Source organism: Lynx canadensis, chromosome A3, assembly GCF_007474595.2.
Source record: "Lynx canadensis isolate LIC74 chromosome A3, mLynCan4.pri.v2, whole genome shotgun sequence".
Classification (NCBI taxonomy): Eukaryota; Metazoa; Chordata; class Mammalia; order Carnivora; family Felidae; genus Lynx; species Lynx canadensis.
This window is the reverse complement of record NC_044305.1, coordinates 57,056,291-57,067,896: the sequence shown is the minus strand read 5'-3', so window position 1 is coordinate 57,067,896 and position 11,606 is coordinate 57,056,291. Positions and strand designations below refer to the sequence as shown.

The 11,606-nt window shown below is 41.6% G+C and overlaps 1 long non-coding RNA gene across 1 annotated transcript; it reads left to right on the top strand.

Annotated features, from left to right (window-relative positions):
* Positions 1-5: 5 nt before the first annotated feature.
* On the top strand, positions 6-10,861 carry LOC115509699. Its single transcript, XR_003967461.1, has 3 exons — positions 6-196; positions 5,615-5,801; positions 10,298-10,861. It is a non-coding gene; the product is annotated as an uncharacterized LOC115509699 (long non-coding RNA).
* Positions 10,862-11,606: the final 745 nt, after the last annotated feature.

Here is an 11,606-nt window from a genome sequence, read left to right as displayed (position 1 = left end):
GCTTAGCAAACAATGGTTGCTGTACTCCACCCACGCCCCTGGAGCTGAATTTCAAGTTCTGAATTTAGACAATACAGCTGGAATTTCTGCAGTGTCACTCCGTGACACGCGGGGCTCCGGGCAGCTCTTGTTAAAAATATCTGGACACCCATTGCAAGAACGAAAATGAATATTTGAAAAGGAAAAGACATCTACGGTGAGTTGGCAGGAATTCTCCCAGGCAGGATGAAAGGAAATAGTTATTTGGAGAGTACCTTCAAGCAGGCTAGAAGTTTCATAATGGCTTGAAGAAGTAGGATGAATTTGTCGGGGGAAAAAAAAGATAGGATTATGGTTGTATCACATTAGACCCTTCCTCGCATTTAGGGTAGACTCAGGAAACTTTCATTCACAGAAAGGTAACTTTAAATTTGATAAATTATTTGCAAGGCTTGGTGTACCGCCCACTGTTCTCTTCTAGACCATAAACTCTTTGGATGTCAGATATAAAGAAAGCCTTGGGAAATGTTGCTGCATCGATGTGTCCCTAATAAATGGTAAGATATAAAAATCTTAGAGCAGTGGTCAAATGTTGGCTTAACACCACAGGATCAGTCCTTCCAGGGCTGCTGAACACTCCAGGATTATTATGTTGAGACGGGTCACCCGGAAGTCGGCTCTCCTGCTGGGCATTATCACCTGCCTGGGGGGTGACCTGACAGGCTCCTCCTCCAACAGAGCAACATAGAATTCAGAATCTCAGAATTGGAAGGTTCGGATTGCTTCCCTCAGTACTTACGTGATGCTGATCAAGCCCTTTAACTTCCCCAGTTAGTTCCACATCACTAAATAAAGAGCAAAGACATCTACTCTACCTACCCCGTGAAGGCAGTGCGACTCTGGAATGAGGCCAACTCTGAAATATGGATCCTTGCATCAGTCTTGATCAAACAGAAAATCTGGGGGGTTATGAAAGAGCTGGAGGAGGAAATCTAAGATCATGTTTAAGAGCTGGAATACAGGAAGGGCGTCTAGGTGGCTCAGTCGGTTAAGTGTCTGACTTTGGCTCAGGTCTTGATCTCACGGTTTGTGAGTTCGAGCCCCTAGTCTGGCTCTGTGCTGACAGCTCAGAACCTGGAGCCTGCTTTGGATTTTGTGCCTCCCCTCTCTCTGCTCCTCCCATGCACATGCTCTGTCTCTCAATAATAAATAAACCTTTAAAAATTTTTTTTAAGAAAGAAAAAAGAGCTGGAGTGCAGGAGTAAAACGAATCTGAATCCTTTCCTGTGGTTTTGTAAAACTTTACTTAGGCAACATGCTTATGTTCTCCAAGCTGTTAGCGGAGTGTCTGATGCAGTTACTGCACTAAAAACTTTACCTGTTACCATAACGAAGGAGTTAGCATCGTATTATGGTGAAAAATGTAGGCGCTGGAGTCAGATGACCTAGACCCTGGAAAGGGGCAAATGTTTTTTGAAGAAGTAACGTCACAACTCTCAGAAATAAAATGCACACTTGTTAAAGATATATTTAACTCCTTAATTCATGAGGGAACCAATACAATGTCTCTAAAGGAGAATTCCAAACACCACACATTTAAGAGGCAGTCAGGCATACAAAAATGAACGGCTAGATGCAAAATAAGTTTTTGACATAGTGGGAAGAAAAATCAGTTATCTTTTCACCTGACAGAATGCACTTGCATATCTACAGACACGAATTATTTTCAATGCTATCAGTTTTCTACAGTTTACAGAACTGAGATGAGCTGACAGACAACAAAATAATTCAAAGACAATGAAAGCCTAAAACGGTAGTGCTTGGAGCAGGTTGAAGTTAATCTAGAAACAAAATGACATATTTTTTTGCACCTTAATATTGTGAACTTAAATTCCCATTTGCTAAAAACTCATGGGAAACGCTATATCCGAGAAAATTCCAGTTTCTTGATAAGCCTCATCTACATTACTGCCTACTGTTCAGATTTGCAACTAATTCAAATCTGACTCCTTTGTCTTGGGCTTTTTAAAAAAAAAATTTAATGTTTATTTATTTTTGAAGGAGAGAGAGACAGAGCACCAGCAGGGGAGAGACAGAAAGAGAAGGAGACACAGAATCCGAAGCAGGCTGCAGGCTCTGAGCTGTCAGCACAGAGCCCAGTGTGGGGCTCGAACCCACGGACCGCGAGATCACGACCTGAGCGGAAGTTGGACGCTTAACCGACTGAGCCACCCAGGTGCCCCCATCTTATGCTTTCAATAGATTTGACACTTAACGAACCCATGTGGTATACTGATCCAGCTCAGTGGCCTTCATGTGATTATTCCTGATTGGGACAGCCAGTGTCTTAGGCTATAGTTTGTCTTATTGCCTGTTTAAAACTTTCTTACCCCGTGAGTTACCTCTATGTTTGTTTTTAAGCTACTCCCAGCTTTTGCAAAACTGTCCTAAGATTACAAAGTTTTCTCCTATTTCATTATTGACTGTTCGTTTCATTTGGTATGTTGGAAAAAGCATCGGTGTAGGGTGTGTTAATGTTGTATCCAGTTACAGCTCTGTAACATTCCAACTGTGGGAACTTAGACAAACTACCATAACTCTTTGAACCTTGTTTATTGATATACAAAATGGAATCAAAAATATTTCCACTGAGGTGAGAAATAAATAAAATAATGCATGTAAAACCCCAGGCAAAGAGTATATAGTGGGCCCTAATGAAAAAAAAGAAGAAAAGAAAAAAAAAAATAGCTCCCCTATCCTCCATTTATCCAGGAAGAGTGTGTGTGTGGTTATTCCATATTTACACCATGATTTGGCGTCATTGGATTTTTTTTTCCTTTAAAAAGTAGCATTCCAGACCATTTGGGAGAAAATGACTAAGTTTTGGGGAAGATATTAATGAAGACAACAATTAAGGTGAGAGGATAGATAGGAAGACCCAACATAATACAGTAATTCTCCCTGAATGTATCTATATTTAATAAAATTTAAATTAAAATATGAACATGTCCTAATGTGGAATTTCTCAAGACTTAAAAATTTTAAATTTAAAAGAGTATTTATAAATGTATATAAAAGTGCAGTCTCAAGATAGACCAGACAAAGACGAAGACAAAGAAGAAGTAGAAGGAGGGGTGCCTGAGTGGCTCAGTCAGGGAAGCATCCAACTCGTGGCTTCAGATCTGGTCATGATCTCGTGGCTCATGAGTTCAAGCCCCGCATGGGGCTCGACACTGACACCGTGGAGCCTGCTTGGGATTCTTTCTCTCCCCTTTCTCTCTGCCCCTACCCCATTTGCTCACTCTCTCAAAATAAATAAACTTAATTTTTATTTATTTATTTTAATTTTTAATTTTTTTTGTAAAGGAGGAGGATGGAGGAGAAGATTTGAAGGACTAGTCAAATCATGTCTCAAATCTTTTTATAAATCTGTAGCAATTAAGGGAGTATTAGTGAAGGGATAGATACACTGACCACTAGGACAACACCAAAAGACTCCAGAAATGAACTCACACATACTTGGAAACATACTATCAATAAATGATCCTGAGACAACTGCCATCTTTCATCATATGTAAAAATGACTTTTCAAATACATCTGCTGTGCTCACTCATTGAGAGCAGCCCAGGGTAAATATGGCCTGGTTTGAGACTCTCATGGTTCATGGGTTCAAGCCTTACATCAGGTTCTGTGCTGACAGCTCAGAGCCTGGAGCCTGCTTCAGATTCTGTGTCTCCCTCCCTCCTCTCCCCTCCCCCCACTCGTGCGTGCTCTCTCTCTCTCTCAAAAATGAATAAACATTAAAAAAAAGAGAGAGAGAGACAAGGAACCACTCCCACTTCTATCTCTGATTCCTGGATCCATGTATTCAAGTAACAATTATCACAAAGTCACATATTGATGATTAGTTCAGCCTATGTACCACACAGTCTTAAGACTATAACCCAAATTCGCAAAGTGGTTTCTCCCAGCTGGCTCCATAACTGAGTCTTCAATTGACTATTCCACTATTCTGCTTCTGGATAGTGGGATATATGATAAAATTGGTGAATTCTGTTGGTTTCAGCATACTGTATCATTTGTTTTACTATAAAATATGAGTTTTGTCAGGACAGTGTTTTGTGAAATATTGTGATTATAAATAAGTAAATACCATGACTATAAATAAATAGCATAGCTTCTAGAAGGATGCACATCAAGGTAAATAAATTCATTCCAGGATAAATGACTAGGGAATGGCCGAGGGAGAAGCTGCATAAATCTTTCCCTTCATAAAAAACAATGAAAATACTGGCAAAATTATCAAAATTATCTTCAGAGCTCTGACAATGGGCTGAAAGCTTACAACGATCTGAAGATCATTTGTTTATCCAAGAAAAACTACTAGTTCTTGGCAAGAATAGCAGATTTTGTGGGGTTTCATAGGGCTTACTCCCATTCTCAAAAAGCTCCATGACCAGAGAATTGTCTGACAGCTCCTTGGAAAAGTCCAATTCATAGGGCTTGTGTTATTTGGCCTGATTCAGTCCTTGTTCAGTGGGAAAAACTCTATCTTCAGTGTGTTTGTCAAATACAATCAGCAGGAATTGTTCAATATCACAGCTACCTAAGGCTCTGAGATACCAGCCACAGTAAACAATTACTAGCCAACAATTTGAAAGGAAAATCTGGGAAATGAGATATCCATAGAAACTTAAAAAGGCTATGACCTATTCCTGGGGATTTACAAGTCCTCACACATGTGCAGGATAGACACGAGACAGTCCTGGTTACCGCCAGCTATCTTTAAATACCTACACAAGCAGGAAATAAAGCGTAAGGCAGACTTATAAACTGCCTGAACATTGAAAGCTTGAGTCATCGAACACATGTATTACAACTACAAGGATTTTGGTTATTTTGCCATTTGACTGGATACATTGGCAATTACATTGATGGCATGCTGTTAAGGCTAGGTGACCAGAAAATATCAAGGAACATTGATGTCTTGTTAAGACATACATGTGTAAGAGAACAGGTGACTCAAGCAATGAAAATTTAAGGGTCCTACAGGTCAGTGCGGTTTCTCACGTCAGTAGTCTCAGGCAGGTTATTCGTTCTTGCATTCATCAGGGTCCTATCAAGGAACCACGAAATCCTCAAATATTGGTAAGTGAGGATTTCTTAATGAGGAATCTATTTAGAAAGGTGAAGACAAAGTTAGGAATATCAACAAGGGATGGTGAAGTACCCTTGGGCTAGCAAAGGACGGAAGTCTTCTCTATCCCTAGACTAAAGGCTTCTAGAAATAAAGGGTCCATGCCACCTGCTTGTGCAGTTTACTTATGCTCTTTGGCCCTGTCCTGCCTGGTCCCAGATGTACCAATCTGATACTTTGCTCGTTGCCTGGCCTACCTAAACTTCTGGTTCAATGGGGTCAGAAAGAACTTAGCTCATGATAGACAATTTGGCAACATAGTCACTTGATGTCTTGTGGTGAGAAGCTAATGAGGTCCCAGCAGCATGCCAAAATTTTTAAAAGCTGTTTTTAAAACGATGTGTCATTTTGTGCGGCACATGGTGTGATTCTTCTACACCATCCTGCCGTAAAACCTATAGAGCATCTTTTATCACTAGGTATCTCTAATGCCACAGGGTCTGCTGACATAGCAAGGCTGCTTATCCCACTGCCTGGAGCTGTTGAAGAGCCCTTCTGACCTGAGTCCCACTCAAAGCTGGCAGCCTTCTGTGTTACTTGATAACTGGATCAGAGACACATTCCCAAGTGTGGAATACACTGCCTCGGAAACCCAGAGAAGCCTACCAGACCTTGGGATGAGAGGTACAAAACAAAACATTCTGTCCTTTCAGTTGGAAGGGATTGTCTCGGTATGCCCCAGATCTTCGGGGCATAAATACTTCACTGATGTGGCAGATCCCTGAACCTTCGTATTGTTTCATCTCCCAACTTCTGCTGTCCATGCATCTTATCGAGGCTTCCAAAAACGTGACACTTCTTGCTCATCCAACCAATTAGAACGATGTCATTATGATGTTTTATACATAAGACTCATAATCATAAGACCCAGCTATCTTCAGATTATGACAGAGGAATAGAGAGTTAACATAGCCTTGGGGCAAGACCATATAGATATACTGATGTCCCTCCCATGAGAATACAAACTGGTTTTTGGCTCTCCTTCCGAGTAGGGTTGAAAATATACACATCCAACAGTGGATGGCTGCCTATATTGTACCTGAGTCCATGTTATCAGCTCTAACAGATAGTACCACATACAAGTAGCAGTTGCAATTGGGGCAACTCTTTGTGTGAATTTGCAATAATCCACTATTAACCTCCAGTATTTATATGCTTTTTATAGGAACCAGATTGGTGAATTAAGTGGAATATTATTGGGACCACACTCACCATATCCCTTAGGTCTTTAAGGGTGGAATTAATCTCTGCCATGTACCATGGGTTTTTAATTTAATATCTTGGCCACAGAGGGGTGTGTTAGAGGCTTCAGCTTGGATTTCCAAGCTATGCTAGCATGGGTCCAGGAAAAAGTATGGGGTTCTGCCAACCTCCAACACATATGCTTTAATTATAGATTAGGAGATTATGGAAATGGCCACTGGGTGGGTCTTTGGAGACAATGGACCCATAGGAAGATGAACATGGGTTAGGAATCAATTTATTACTTTGCTCCTGTATATCCCCACTTGAACAGGTAAGTCATGATGATCCTTCAGATCTCTGGGTATTAAGGTCAAATCAGACCCTGCCTGTGTCCAACAGTCCTTGAAATATCTGGGTACCCTTCTGTTCCCAGTGGATGGTTCCCTGAGTAAACGACTATAGGTCCCTTTACAGAAGGACTAGGAAATCATCCCATGTATACTTGCTCCAGGGTTACAAAGTAATTGATTTGGGGGATCTGACCTCTACTTTAGTCCTTGGGTTCTTGTTCTGAAATCTGGCTCAGTTCTGAAAACTGGCAAGTAATGGTCATGTTTATTTGGGTAGTGTGATAAACTGAGTAATGACTCCCAAAGGTATCCACATCCCTGTGAATGTGTTACCCTTTTTGCCGATATGATCAAGTTAAGGATATTGATACTGGGAGATTATCCTGGATTGTTCAGGTGGACCTAATATAATCACAAGGGTCTTTATAGAGGGAGGCAGGAGGGTCAGACTCAGAGGAACAGATGAGAGGCTGGAGGATCAAAATCAGAGAGAGATTTGAGGATGCTATGGTGCTGGCTTTGAAGACAGAAGGGACCATGAGCCAAGGGATGCATGTGGCCTCTAGAAATTGGAAAAGGCAAGGAAATAATTCTCCCTTAGAGCCTCCAGAGAGAACTACCACTGCCAACACCTTGATTTTGACTCAGTGAGACCCATTTCAGACTTCTGACGTTTAAAATTATAGGAGAATGAATTAACATTTGTTCAATCCATTAAATTGGTGGTAATCTGTTACAGCAGCAGTAAGAATCGAATACGAGCAGCTTCCATCAGACTCCTGAATCATTCGTCCTTAATATTTGGTTGCAGATACTGAACAGCACCTTTGTTCATTGCCCCCCTCCCCCCATCAGACCCCAAAGCAAGATAGATTCGCTTCTAAATGCCTTCTCTGTAGCTCTCTGCAGGTCAGACCCACAGCCTGCCACTCCAGTCTTCATGCTCATCACATTTCTTCCACTTGTCTCTCCTGGTTTGGGATCGTTTCCTCCTCATTGCCATTAATGAGTCTTCTCTCATCAGGCTTCCCTGTAAAGGATAATGACCACTGAGCTTCTCAGTGGTGCTGTTGCCCTCTCAACAGGACATTCTTTATTGTTTAGTAGATGGAGTGTCTTGCAGAAGCTCCAACAGAGAACCAAGTTGGCTGGTGGTTGGTTTCTGGCTTTTCATGATAGATCCATTCAAACGTTGCCAATTCTTTGAGCCTTTGATCCCTGCCCCCCGGGCTTTTATCACTTGCCGTAGAAGTTTGGGCATTTTTACTTGACTTAATATGGAACATCACTTTGTCTAGGATTTCAGGAGCTAACCTGCTAGCTTCTTAGCACCATCTCCCAAACTCTTGCTAGGATGTTAAATCCTGAATGACAGGAGGGTGCTCCTATATTTATAAACCTCTTTGATCAAACTTTATGCACCCCTCACCTCCCTGATGCAGCACCCTCGGGACCTGGTCCCATGCATACGCCACTAGCTCCTACCAGTGCATGAGGTCTAGGTCCTGCTGCTCACTTGGGGCGTGCTCGCTTTCCGCTTTCTCAGGTCTAGCACTTCCCCAGCTGGGCAGTGTTGAGAACTAATACTACCTACTGGTCCGGTGGCCAGGAGGAGAGATGAAGGTAGCTCATGACGGAGCACATGTAGTCTTACAAAGCAGAGGCCTCAATACCATCTACAACCGAAGGTGGGATGGGGTGGCACTGGCATTTGGGAGAGAATAGTGGGCCATTCCAATAGGCTCAGAATTCAGAGAATCTGCCACTCAAGACGTTCAGGTTCACAAACCCTGATGTCTCAGAGCCAACATTTCTTTATCGGGACCCCGATCTTGGGGATTCCTGGGATTGAGAATTCAAACTCTGTGGAGTTCTGCTATTTCTATTATTAAGTTCTGAGTCTGAGCCTCAGCTTTTTCTGCTCTCTAGCTGCAGGAGGTAAGAATGCCTTTAGAGCCTTCCAAGGAGGCTTCTGGTTTCATATTTTGTATTGAATTGGTAATTACCCTCGGAATTTCACTACTTCTTCCTAATTCACGAATGGCATTCAGAAATTGCCATCTAATCTCATTTTCCTTATAATTACTACTTCCCTATGCCCCTAAAATACCTAAACTATTGCCCCTGCCTGTGTGTCTCCTTCCACTGGTATACAGTCCCAGTACATGACCATTGAAAGTTTTAATAGCTACACAATAACAGCATGCCAAAGGCTATGCCACCATCATGTATGAGGACTTTATTGCCAGCTGATGGGTGATACAGCTCCAAAGTCTCATTTTGAGTCTAATTCCTAGGACCAATCCTGGCACCAACTGTCATATGCCTGGTTCCCTAAGAAATGGACTCTGAAAAGCAGATTTGCATATAGGAATCTTAATAGAGTGTTCCCAGGAACACCTGTGAAGGAGTAAGAAAAGATAGGGATTGGGCAGAAGGAGACATTTAACTGTGATAGGATTGCAACCAAGGCCTTTGCCAAAGTCACGAGGGAGTCTTAAGCTGAGATAGCTCTTGAGAGATGACCTGAACTAAAGCAAGAGGGCCAGGCTGTTATACCTCCTCTAAGACCCATCACTAGAGGTGGGCTGCCCTGAAAAGAGGTCATAACCTTGGAGGAGGCAACTTTCTTAACTAAGGGTATTTCTTTGGAAGGAATAACTGCAAACCTTCAGCAGGTGATAGCCATGCCTCTGTCCTGAAGGAGGTTCTGAAGGGTGCACACAGTGCCTACCATGTCCACAAAGCTCTCAAACAGTCTAAGAAGACGAGTGAAATGGGGAAATGAAAGAAATCGCCATCCTTGCACGTTTTAAGCTTTGAAAATGGCACTAATATTTGTGATTTCCCCTAGGAATATAGTGTTAATATCAGTTGACAATTTTGCACAGGAGGAGAAGCACCTATCATGCTCTTTCATGATGTAGTGGCCCCCACTTGATGAATCAAGGAGCCAATTGTATTTTAATTGTTCATTCAGGATCTGGAAAACTAACCACAGATAGATTCATAGATCTAGTGGGTCATCAATCATTGGAGTCTGACAAAAATTCCACGTCTTGCTTTACCTCATAAGCCCCTATTTTGACTAGTTTTCCACTGTGGAATTTGAAATTCGCAGGAATGAAAGTTGTCTCAAGGACCCATGTCCAACAATTCCCTACATTTTTCTTTCTCTCTGACACAATCATAAGAAGAATATCTACAACTTTCTTTGGGAAATATTAGGTGTAAGTTTAATGTGTGTGTGGTTTCGATTTCTCACAGGACACTCAAGTGTACCTGGTCTCCCCTTTATTCAAGGGCCTCTGGGTTTGTGAACTGAGTTAACTCTGAAAATTAGTAAGTGGCCATGAATCTACTGTGGTGATCTAATAGACTCAGAGTTTGAAGGGATCACAAAGGAAATTAGCAGGTTTCCCTATTAATTCAACCTAGGAACCCAATCATCAGTCAATGACTGCCAAAGACCTCTGAAGATCAGACTGTTCTCATAACGACACCAACCAATCTGATGATCACGGTAACAGCAGCTACCCTGTGTGTGGTTAGTAAGCACTGCTCTTTGGTCTCTGTCATTTCAAGAGTTTATCACCCACCTTGACATCTGGAAGCCCATCTGAAAGCCAATATCTCCCAAACATCTATGGCCTATGGAAATGGCCATTGCACTGCTTTTTAAGGATGCTGGTGTTCCCTTCATCATGGTGAAGAGAAGAACTTCAGAGTTTTCTTTCAGGGACAGAGCTATGGATGGGGTAAAAAGTAACACAGGTACGTCCACAACACTGACTGTCTTTGGAATCCTTTCTTAGGTACCAGTGAATTTCTGTCCTCCGAACTTCATTCAGTGTAGACCATGAATGAATTCAGATGTCAGCCAACGCAATGAGCAAATAGCGCTCAAGCAAGTACCTTGAATCTAGAATCTCTGGAAAAGTGCATCTGTATCAAAGTCATCTTGATCTAAAATTGTATTTCTTCCTCCCTAATCTGGAACCCTGTGAATTTATGGCCATGGAAATACTTTTCACATTTAATCAATGTAAACTAGAATATATCTTGTGATTACTTAGGGAGGAAATCTCTTAAGATTGGCCCCCTGTGCGATGCTAGGACATGATAAAATCCTGTGGTGATAAAGGTGGCTCTCCTTTGCAAAACAGCTACCCCAGTTAGATCATTGTATGGTCTTCAAACCTAGTAGGACTTTATCATGCAGAATGGAAGGAATTGCCTCTTCTGTCTAGGAGATTCAATGAAGTTTTGTAGTTTGGGGCATTTTGAATGACTCAAATATTCCTTACTATGCCCATTCAAATTTTTGCATCTCACTCTTTCCCAAGCAAAGTCTACGGTCTCACATAATAAAACTTGTGAGTTGTGAATTCAAGTGACATGTTCATTAAATAATTCATATAGTTGTTAAAAATAAGACAATAGGCCCCACGTAGAGCCGCTCATGCTAAGCCCCACATCACCAAACTGAGACTTCGCTAAATTACACTTTCAGCTCTCCCAGAAATGCAATCTTATATCACTTAATCAGGAATCCCTTGATCAGCACTAATTAGGTAATCTGCCTGACAGACCCCTGCTCTCCCATAAAGCAAAGTGACCTTACTAGAACCAATTTAATTTTTTGCCTAATATAACTTCTTTGTTCCTGTTCCCTTCTGCCTGTGGAAGTGTTCCTTTGTACAATTCCTTGGAAACACCTCTCTATCAGCTCGACTGGATGCCACCTGATTCATGAATCATTGAATAAAGCCAATAAGATTTTAAAAATTTACTCACTTGAACTTTGCATCTTAACATGGTCAAGGAGTTTGTACAGTTTTCAGCTGTGTTTACTGTTGTAGGTCTTTATGTCCAAAACATTTTCTTAGGACAG